Genomic DNA, 11,692 nt, shown 5'->3' on the forward strand with positions numbered 1-11,692 from the left:
TGCTGGGTGAGGACTTTCAATCTCTCAAAAAACATGCTTATTTTAAAGAAAGAAGAGTAGGTAAAGATAGCCGGATGGATTTGCTCACTTCCCTATTGCACATGCTGTGGCCAAAGCATTGAAATTATATACTGTAATTACTGTATACGGTTATAGCAGTTTTGTTTAAGAATATGAATTTCCTAGCTAAAACGTGGTTCTCTGTGCATCTTGCAGCAGTATGCAGCTGAATCAGGTGCTCCTCAGTTCAAGGTCAGCAATTTTCCAAAGGAAGAAATGGGAGCACACTGGCTGATTTGCAGCCTTTAACTGCACAAACAGACTAATGTTTAGATAGATAGATTTTATTGTCCCCCAAAGGGGAAATTTGTTTCCTCAGAGTGTGCGTTATGGTCAAAGTTTTAGTTGCATCTCTGCTCCTGGCCGTGCAACATGAGGTCCGGACACGCAACCAGTGTGTGATGCACTTCATATGCATGAAAACAAGACAGTTTCCTGAAAGGTTACATTGACCAAACAGTTTTTAATCATACAAAACCCTGTTTCTTTATTGTATTGTTAAGTGTTCTCATATTAGCTGGATATTTCAAGGCAAAAGTGTTATTGTCATTGATTCTCGTATGAGTATACAGTTTAATTAAATATTACTTTCTGGGGCCACGGTACAAAAAAGAACATCATAATATTGACAACACAAGTAGATATCAAATGAGGAACTGCAGCAACAATTTAAAAGATTAGCAGCAAAAGTGGGGTGGGGTGGTGATGGTGAAGTGGATAAGACACCTGCTTTTGGTGTGACAGACCTGGGTTCGAATCCATTGTGAGACACCAATGTGTCCCTGAGCAAGACTCTTAACCCCTAGTTGCTCCAGAGGCGTGCGACCTCTGACATATATATGTATGTATGTATGTATGTATGTGTATCTCTCTCAGTTGTAAGTTGCTTTGGATAAAAGCTTCGGCTAAGTGAAAAAATGTAAATGTAATTTTGTTTTTGTCATATTTAGTCCACTATATATTATTTTTTTAAGTTGTAGTTGACTAAAAGTCTGGGTGTTTTAATCTGATTTTAGTCGAAAGAAAATCAAAAGTATTTTAGTCTAGTTTTAGTCATTAACCATCATTTTAGTTTTTTCTAATTCATTATTAACTCATTTATTTCACTCATCCCAAATTTAGATATGATGTTTTGTAAAATTCGAATGTTAGCTTTCTTCTAATTTTTAATTAATTTTTTTAATTTTTCTAAGGAGACGTTAACTTACCTCAATTCCCAGGTGGTTCGCCTTGATATGCCACTTCAAGTTTGTAGTGTTTTTTCCCAGAAATCTTATAATAATTTTGCTATCTGAAATAATTAGGCACTCTGTCTTTTTGTCCGTCTCACTGTATTTGAAATCGAACCAAATATCTAAGCGCCTCTCTCTCCCTAGCAGGTTGTGTGCATCACCAGACTTCGCATCGTCCACAGTAACGTTTCCCTCGCGCACCAGGCGACGCCCCGGTCGGCCACCATTCAAAGCACAGGAAGAAAAAATACAGCTGAATGAACACTGTTCAAGTGAAAATATGGCATATAAAATATAGCTTTAATCCTGAGAGATTTTAATATTTTTATTTTATGAATTACATTTTAATGTCGTCATTTTTCGTCAACAATATTGCATGTTAATAGTCACAGTCAGTGTTTAAGAACATTGTCGCCGTGTCGTCATTAGTCAGGGTCGTTGACGAATATATTTCGTTTAGTTTCGTCTGACGAAAGTAAAACTACATCAAATCCCTTTATCATTGGTTAGTTTCAGTTTGTGGACAAAACTTTGATGACTCTATTTTATAAATCTTTTTATTGAATCAATTTGAACTTTTTGTTGCAGAGCTTTGTATGGGAATCTTACGGTGTAAAGCAAAAATAAACTAACATTGTTAAGGTAGCGAGCTAAATAACTGGAACTAAACAACTTTCCTTGGCAGACATCTATAAAAGATAAAGTTATACGTAAGGCTCAGACTATCACAGCCAGGTGTGACCACCCTCTCTAGAAGGAATTTGTTCTTCTCCCGATAGATTGTTGAGGCTACCATTTCAAGTTATTGAGCACTTTTAGACGAACAAAAGAGGTTGTATAACGGCTGTTCTTATCTTTGTTTATGCCTCATGTATTTTTGTTTTAACCCTATTGCAAATCAGATTTCCCCTGGTGGGACAATAAAGATTGAACTTGAACTCTGTGAAATCTGTACCTTAACGTTTATGCAGTTTAGTCCCTCCACTTGTGGCAAATGTTAAGTTTAGCTGTTGCTTTCAAAATGAACCCACATGGCTAATTTAGGTAACTAAAACTATTTGGCTAAGATTATGGAACAATCTGATTCATGTTTAAAAGACAGTAACTTTTAACCACTGTTCATAGGATACAGGATGTAAACCATGATCTCTGGTCTCAAAGTAGCTTACAGTGGGTTTAACAGAACTTGTTTGCTGAAAAATGCTGCCTGCTACGACTGGAAATGAGGTTGGTGAGAGTGAATCATGCAGTTATTAAGAATTCAACCAAAAGAATGAGCTGAAACATCATCAGGTTATAATCCTCTGTGGGTTCATCTCTACAGGAAGCACCTTCCACATTACCAATCAGTCATAGTCATTTGATGTATTATTAATGTAAAAAATTTGATTTATGCAGATAACAACCACTACAGTCAGTCATCTGGTGAGGATGGTCTTAATTTGACCTCTTAAGAGCTCTGTCACTTAACTCATGTTTTTTTAATGCTGCCCACCTGCATTCAACAAAATTTGATCCCTCCACTGTAGCAGTCTGTATGTTATGTGCTGTAAAGTACGGCCGAATACTGAGGCAGGAAAAGCAGGGGTTAGGACCCAGATGAAGACACGAGAGAACTGATGCAGTTCGTAGTATTTATTAAAGCACTGCCGAGCTCAATAATCCAACATGGTAATATATCCATGGAGAACAGACAGTGGCAGTTGACAAACGATGTCGATGCGACAAAGAAAAAACAGGAATGAGGACAATATGTACAGATGCGCACACACACACACACACAAGCAGGGAGGGAACAAACAGGGAATCAGAAATACTTTATTGATCCCCGAGGGGAAATTCTTTTGTCACAGTTGCACACTTATAAAGGCATAAGGAACAATAATAATAGAAAGTAGGTAGAATAAAGAATATATAAATATAAGAGTATAAATATTAAAAAATATAAAGGAGTGTGGGTATTTACAATATTTACATGACATGGAATGACTTCCTGTGGCGCTCTGTGGTGCATTTTGGGGGGATACGTCTTGCACTGAAAGTGCTCCTGTGCTTGAGCCAAGGGGGTAAGCCAGAGATCGGACAGTGAAGCCGACCAAAGCCTTTATGGAGGGATCCATGTAGACCCAAGAATGAGGTGGGCTGATTAATCAGTGACAATCCAAGTCAGATAAGCACTGAGCCATGAGAATTTTTGTTGGCGCAGCTATGCAGCTATCAGAATGACTGTGTTTCTGCCGTTGTTCTACATGTCATTAAACTACAGTTATGCTGCGCGATCATGCGCAGTAGACGCTAGTGCACACAGGAAGTAGCCCTGTAGTAGTATTTTATTGGTCCAAAACTGGCTTCACTGCTCTCCATTCAAATCAGCGGGGTGGCTTCGTCCAGTAATATACTGTCTATGGTTTGAGCAGCACGTAATGGAGTGGGTGGGAGACATTGTCCAAGATGACATGTAGCTTGGACAGCATCCTTCTCTCTGACACCATCAACAGAGAGTCCAGCTCCACCCCCACAACGTCACTGGCTTTGTGGATCAGTTTGTTGAGTCTGTTAGTGTCCGCTACCCTCCCCTTTGATAACTTGATGCACATCAGGTTATCAATGGGGAGATGCAGATAGGAAACAAAGCTAGACACGGACAACATCAAACTAAACCAGGAAGTAAAGCATACAAAAACACACAAGGACAAAATTAATAAAATAAAACAGAAAACACAGAACAAATGAACTACTGACAAAACACAAGGAGAAGGAACAAGAACATTAACAGAAAGTGAATACCAAGTTACACACATGGGAAAGGGCATAAACAAGAATAAAAAGAATTCTGATTCTGAAGTTACTTGCAAGCCCTTCTCTATAAGTTGCCTAGGTCCTGTATCTAGTCTTCTATATTTTTAATGTCAGCTTGACCACCTTTTATTAGGTCACTTTTGACTCACTGATGGCCTGATAGGTGGGTCCAGAGTAAAAAGTTAATATGAAAACATCCCATTACAGTATGCTAAAAACAAACGAACTATGGATGTTTTGGGGGTTGATGGTTCACTGGTCCAACTGTAAAGTATATTAGGGCCGAACCTAACCTAATTTAGCTGCTAGATTTCCCCCCCGAGTGTCTTCGGATAAAAGCATGGGCTTCATGCCTAAAACATAATGCAGTTTTATTCAGGCTTAAATGGGTTTGGGTCTTTCTGGGATTTCTCCTGATCATTATGTGCATCAGGAAATAATTCTGTGTGAGAATATTTCAAAAGTTCTTTTCTCTATTCTTGAACACATGAGTATGCAAAAGGGGGACTGCAGTTCATACATGTATTCATGTGTTGTAAATGTGTAGGGAAGTGAAAGTGTTTAACTGTGGTTGTTCCTGCCCACTGATGACTGACACATCTCGCTGCCACTGCAGGATTTACATATTCACACTGTGCAAGTCTGTCATGATGCTTCTCAAACAGAGCTGAGGTATTATTTGATTAGGCCTTCACTGACATGTTTGCACATAACAGTCAGCATAAAAAAATGTAACATCAATAATGTTGAATATTCAGAGAAATAAAGCTGATTAACAAGTCAGACTTGTGCTCCAGTCACTGTTCATTAGCCTTCTTTGTTCGTTTGTTTGTATTATTATAACAGCACTACGGTTTTAATGGCACTGCTAGAGTGACCATTCAAACATGTTGAATTTAATAAGACATGCCATCTGTGTTTAAATTATGCTCCACAAATTCTCCCTGCACTCAATTTTTATAAATAAATGTCTGCCAGCATGTGTGTTTAGTCAAGCAAGACTTGAGACTTGCTTGACTAAAACAGACGAAAGACTCGACTTGACTTTCACTTAGCATTCATGACGTGAGACTTGACTTAGACTTGAAACAGATGCCTTCAAAATGACTTGATTTTTTATTAAATATTGGTATTAAATATACCAATGTATGCGGCATAATCCCGCAGCCATGTGTGCTTCACATAGCAGTCTGGATCTCCATAACCAGCGGCGTATAAAAAGACCATTACGTGTATTACAGCAAAGACATTCAAGGATTATGTTGTCAGTGGCGGTAGGAAGAAATCGATCAGCGGAGTGCAAGATCTGCAGCTCAGAAATCAGTGACACGACCACCCCAACTTCCAACTTTATCCATCAATGAAGAATCTATAAAGACAAGTACGTTACTTGACTGCGGCTTTTTAGCTAACTTATAAGCTGGTCCAGTGCATACAAAGCCAGCGTTAAGTTTAAGCTACAACCAGTTGTTTGGCTGCAGTTTAGTGCTGTTGTAACTTTATGTGAAAACCTCTTAACATACCTGGTGTAACATGTCCTGATGACAGCTTTTGTTATGTTCCCACAACTGCTATGTTAAGTTCATACTCATATGATACACCATTTGAAAGCTAAAATCCTTGTGATCCGACCAATGCAAACCATTTCAAGATAAAATCACGACAGCAGGTACAATCAGCTCCTCTGCCAGACCAACCAGTACAAGCATAATTGACACGACTCACCTTTGTATGGCGTTTATTTTTAGTCATAAGTTGTGAGCGTTAACCTTCCCGCGGACACGATAAATACTCACGCACAAATTCAACAACCGAGAGTTGCTGCGAGTGAGCACCTGGCATGCAAAGGATAACTCTGCTTGCACAGTGGATTTCTGCTCGCTCAGCTGCTTTCTGCACGCTTAAGTCTACACATTTTAGACAATTTAGGGGCGGAAACCAAGGAGGAAACTGACCCTCTTATGATTGGTCACTTTCAACGTGATCACAACTAGAGCCGTTAAATAAGAGAGTTACGACACTCTTTGATCTCGCCGCCACATGATCACGCGCTCCATGCAGCTCTCAGTAGCTCCAACCAATCCGCGCTGTCAACCACTGAATGGTTTCAGGTGGGACCAGCAGCGACTATATTTGCAGCAGTTTTCAGATAAATATTAAGGCATAATGTGTTTTGATTACTATCCTTACACATACAAATTATACCATTTCTTCTGGGGAGTCGGGGAAGGTGTTTTGGATTAATTAGCTGATTAGAATGGGACACTTTGAGCCTACAATACTGAACCTTTTCACAATATTCTTATTTTCTGAGATTTTGAATTTGGGGTTTTAATAAGCTGTACGCAGTAATCATCGAAATTATATCAAATAAAGGCTTGAAATATCTCACTTTGCATGTAATGAGTCTATCTATATATCTATATCTATATATATATATATATAATCTCGAGTTTCACCTGTATTAATCAATTGCAGTAGCATTTACGGTGATTCTGACTTTTGGGTTAGACACTTGTTATCAGTGTTATCTGTCAGAGGAGGCCCAAAACCAGGCATTTACTTCAAATGGTTCAAGAACTGCTTTCAAATTACTTTGGATATGCCTTGAAAAAGCGTTTAAAAATTTTTTTTACAAGAATGATAAGAGGTTACTGTTACTGACACGTGTTTCTATTGCTCTACTATTTTTCTACCCCATTTCAATAATCAGTGGAGCCAATAGTAGACTAATAGAAACACCTTTGTGTACAGTTCAATATAGTTAGAACAAAAACACTCATTCCATCTTCCAAAATTATCATACAGTTGAGTTTCCACCTCTCTTAAAGTGTTTAAACAAACTGAATTCCTAAGAATTTCACATGACTTGACTTGTGACTTGCTTGACCCCAGCAATGACTTGACTTTCATCACAGTAACTTGGGACTTGCTTGAGACTTGAAGGTTAAGACTTGAGACTTGATTGTGACTTGGACATATGTGGCTTACTCCCATCTCTGCCATAAGATCTCTGTTATCAATGTTTTCAGGAGTTATTTCAAGATGAATTAAGACGAATCAAGAGAGGGCAGATGACAGGAAAAATATAAAAAACATTTTGGCAGCTCTGTGAGGCTGAACTAGGGGAATGGTGGTGCTTTGAGATAAATGCTAACTTCAGCATGCTAAAATGCTCATAATTGCAATATGTTGGTGTTTATCAGGTATAAAGTTTACCATGTTCACCATCTTAGTTTAGCACATTTGCTGATTTAGCAGCAAATTTAACATATTTTTTTCATGCACTGGTCAATTTTGAGATTTTGGGCTGCTTTGCTTCCTTAACGTGTTCTTTCAGACTAGTGGGGAAAAAAGTCTAAAATAAAACTTAGTAGTTAATTTTACTACTGCGACATCTGCCGCTGTGGCTGTCTGTACCATATTACCCCCGGTACCGTTGGAAAGTTTGTTCTTCGCTGCAGAAAGCTGTCGGATTCAAATATGTTCATTTCCTTTGCAACCAATCGTGAAAGTACAGAGGCGGATTTAAGCTAAGCATGAAATCTGATAGGCTAGCGTGGATTTCTGCAACGTGATTGGTTTAGATGGTTCACCTGACACTTCCTGGTTTAGCTTTCCGCTTGTGGATCGTTTTCTGTGTGTTTGTTCAGATATGGTGTTACTCAGTTATCAGTGTTGATGTGTTTGAGATGTTATATATTGTTATTGTTGTTGTTTTTTGGATTTGATTCGATATTGGCTCTGTAAATATTGATTTTCAATTGAAATGTGTAGAATTCTACAATACATAACTTTACAGGTCATTTTCTCAAAACAAGTTTTCTGGGTTCGCTGTGCATGCTGAGCCTGCTTGCCACTCACTAGCGATAAACTCTGTGTATCCAAGAACCCTTAAATCAGAGTAAATTATGTTACATCAGACAGACTTCTCTTGTAGATTAGTCATGGAAAACGAAAACTGTGTGAGTTTTCCTTTTGTATCAAGCAACAAAAAAGTTCAGGTGGTTGAGTTCATTTGACTTTCTTGACATTGCATCGTTCTGCAATGTGACTATTGCACAAGGGTACATTGCGATGACGATGCTCAAACGATATGTTGTGCAGCCCCAAATGGCGTTAGAAGAAAATCCAAGGGATCACCAAAGTCATAGGATTGGTGATCTGGGGTCCATAGTAGCTGAGATATTCCAGTCTGGATCAAAGTGACAGATTGATGAACCATCTGACAAACATTGTCATCCATGGAGGCATACAGCTGCTGTAACTAGAAATTCAACAGTATATATGATTTTTTATTAGTTTTTTAGTTTTTTAGTGTAATTATTTCATTTTGAAGTAGTGTGTGGGAATTGTTCTGTCCAATGTTGGACACAAAGTCAACCATCCCCCTTTTTCTGTAGTTTTTTCTCTCATGCATTACATTACGTTACATTTACTCATTTAGCGACATACAATTACAATGGGAAGTAGGAATGGAACCCAGGTCTCCCAAACCAAAGGCATGTGTCTTATTCACTGCGCCATCACCACCCCCATGCTCATGCATGTAGACTAATTTGTGCAGACCAGCCACATGCAGTCAGATGTGTTCTTACAGCTGCCATCCCTATGAGGAATATCTTTCTGTGGTTGATGAGTGCTTTGGTGGTTTTGTCTTCTACCTGCCTGTGTCATTCACATCTTCACAGGACTTTCTCTGGTTTTATGGCTTCATTCTGAAACTGATGAGCAGATGCTAAATGGCTCTCAGAAACAGTAAGTGAGCGTCTATATTCAGTTCGTGTCTGATGGTGTGTGTGTGAGTGTGTGTGTTTGAATGACTGCGACAGGATTGGCTGTCTGAAAAGCAGCTCTGTCGTTAAGGAACTTCTCTGGTTGAGTACAGACTCTCACGTCAAAGAGCCAGAAGCCTTATTGCCCTAAAAGGAGTCGGCCTGTCGGGCAAAGACGAACATCTGTGGTCAGGTTTGTGTCTACATGAAAGCACCTCCCGAACCTGGCATCTCCAAAACAACAGCTTTATTCACCATCATTTCTCAGCTGGAGGGTGACTGGCTCCACATGCAGTTGTTTTGTTTGGCGTGACTTGCTGCTCTTGTGACCTTTCGAAATTAGTCAGTGAGGGCTCGTAATTTTTTATTTTAATTTTATCAAAACAGGAAATTTATTTTTAATGTTTAATGAATCTTGAAGGGAAAAAAATGCGAAAAAAGCCATGTGGAAAAAACTCCTGAACATCTGCTTGTGAAATCTGATTTTGGAAATATTAGCAGTGCAAATACAAAGTACAAATACTCCTTCCTTTTAGCACTCTATTCAAAGTTTGTGAACCAGAGATCTAAATTGTCAGTATTTCTTTTCTGAAACAAATTTATTTATATAAAAGTTAAATCATTGCACCGTACTCTTCCTAGAATTATTTGTAGAGACACAGTAGGACAATGCAAGTACCATGCAGAGATGTAAAATAATGGTAAGATTAATAAAAAATATTATAGTAATAATAATGATAGCAATAATAATAATAGGATAATAATTGTAGCAGCAGGTGTTGAGCAGGAACATGGTGGCTTGCAATCACAGATCCAGACTCTACAGCTCCAGAGGAAGAAACACCTGCTGAGAGCAACAGGAGGAGAGACGAGAAAGCAGCAAGTTGAGTTAGTAAAATGCATTAATGGACTAAGAATGCATACAGAGGGAGAGGGAGAGGAGGGGCTCAGTGCAGCATGGGAAGTATAACAGCCAACATGCTGACCCAGTAGCCTGGGCCAATGTCACTGCAGACCCCAGAAGAGGCCAAATACACAGTTTCTATCCTACAATATCCCATCCATGTCGAAGTTTTGTACCTTGCAAACTCTAATAATTGAAATGAGTGGCTACTTGAAAAGGTATCCAAAGTACGGAAAGTTTGTTTGCTAAAACAAAGCATTATGTAGATTTCATTAAAATTATACTAACAGCTCTGTAGCTGTTTCATGGTGTCCTGATTAGACATTGTTTCATTGCACATGTTCATGTCTTAGTGTTACAGAAGACAGATGATCATTTTCTCTATTAGATTACATTCTGGTTTAAATCCCAAACCTGCTGTTTTATAACTCTGGGAGTTTATTTTGATGCCGACAGTTGATTTGTCAGAGTTACTGTGTGAGGTCGCAAGGTCCTCATTTACCTGGAGGGCACTGCCTATCTGTCTGAGCCCAGCTGTGCCAGACTGATTCCTCGAGACGGCAAACAACAGCTCAGTTTTAGTTAAACACCTCAGGTGTGGTCCTGAGCATTTGCATATAGTGAGACTAACTCAACTGTGCTACATTGCATTGTTACTCATTCAGAAAACTCCAGCTCCAGAAGCTTCTCTATACACTTTACACTCTCTCTTCACACTATAATAATTCATCTATCGTGCAATACTCTCCGCACACTTCGCTGTTTCTCTTCGCAGTTCTTCGCTGATTGTTGTGTTAAATCACAGAACTGTGTTGTCTCTCAGTTCTGACAAATGGCAAATAAGCAAGGTCCTGGTTGTATTTGTCTCATCTCTCTTGACAGTGGAACAGGATTACAGCATTCGCACAGAAAGCAGCCAGAAAAAAAGAGTGGAGATTTCTTTTATGACTTTGAACTGTGGCAGTCTGGCCCCCACATTAATCCCGATCCAGTTGCTCTTGTTGGAGACCTGTGATACTAGAGGCTGAGGATTACTCATCTCCTGTTGCTTCGCTGGCTCCAGACTTTCCTCGGAACCCCTCCACTTCCATCTTCATGCAGCGTGAATGTGGTCGCTGCTGATAAAGCAGAGATGCAGCGCTGGTGTTGTTCCCCTCGGCGGAAGAGAAGGAGGTTCAGACAAAAAAGACGGGGGGAGGTGGTGGGGTTGGGAGGTTCCAGTGATGCTGCTGAGTCTCCGGCGCCATCTCGCTTTCATCACCCACCTCGGTTTTGTCAGCCACTCGTCTTTAAGTCTTTTTTTCCCCTTGTGGCTGGCATCTTCCACTGCACCCGCTGTTAGTTTTCTCCCTCTGCTGCTCCACCTGTTCGTCCTGTTTATTGCCTCTTCCATTTTCCCCTCCGTCATCTTCTCTTCATCATTAGTATCGCCTTCCTTTCTTTTACTCACATACTGTCTCCTCTGTAGCTAACTGACGACAACCAGATAACTCATCCCCTGGTGAACACAAACATTTTGTTGTCAAATGATTTTGTTTTTTGATTGTTATAGAATGACAAAAAAATAAATAGATAACTGCTTCTTCAACAACAACACCAATTCTATTATTTCACCTATTCTGAATGTGATTTACATGCCTTCTCCCCATATTTACTGTCTGTCTTCACTGTATACTGTCAAAGGCTAAGATGAAAAAATGAGAAAAGCTAAGTGTGGATTAAATGTTTTAGCCAGAAAGTCATGTAAGATCTCAAATAAGGTTGCAACTAACGATTATTTTCATTATGAATTAACTCTTGTTTAATATCATTGTCATTTCATTTATATATGCATATATTAATCATTAATATATATAATATATATATATATTTTTTGAAAACAGTGAAAATAATTCCTTACAATTTCCCAGTTCCTAGTGTAA

General features: G+C 39.1%; 1 long non-coding RNA gene across 1 annotated transcript in view; it reads left to right on the forward strand.

The window, feature by feature from the left end:
• LOC123963489 overlaps window positions 1–11,292 on the forward strand; it is a 34,165-nt gene extending 22,873 nt beyond the window's left edge. The window contains exon 3 of the long non-coding RNA XR_006823185.1: window positions 10,653–11,292. This is a non-coding gene — a long non-coding RNA (uncharacterized LOC123963489). The remainder of the gene's footprint in view (window positions 1–10,652) is intronic.
• Window positions 11,293–11,692: the final 400 nt, after the last annotated feature.

Source organism: Micropterus dolomieu, linkage group LG23 (assembly GCF_021292245.1).
Source record: "Micropterus dolomieu isolate WLL.071019.BEF.003 ecotype Adirondacks linkage group LG23, ASM2129224v1, whole genome shotgun sequence".
NCBI lineage: Eukaryota > Metazoa > Chordata > Actinopteri > Centrarchiformes > Centrarchidae > Micropterus > Micropterus dolomieu.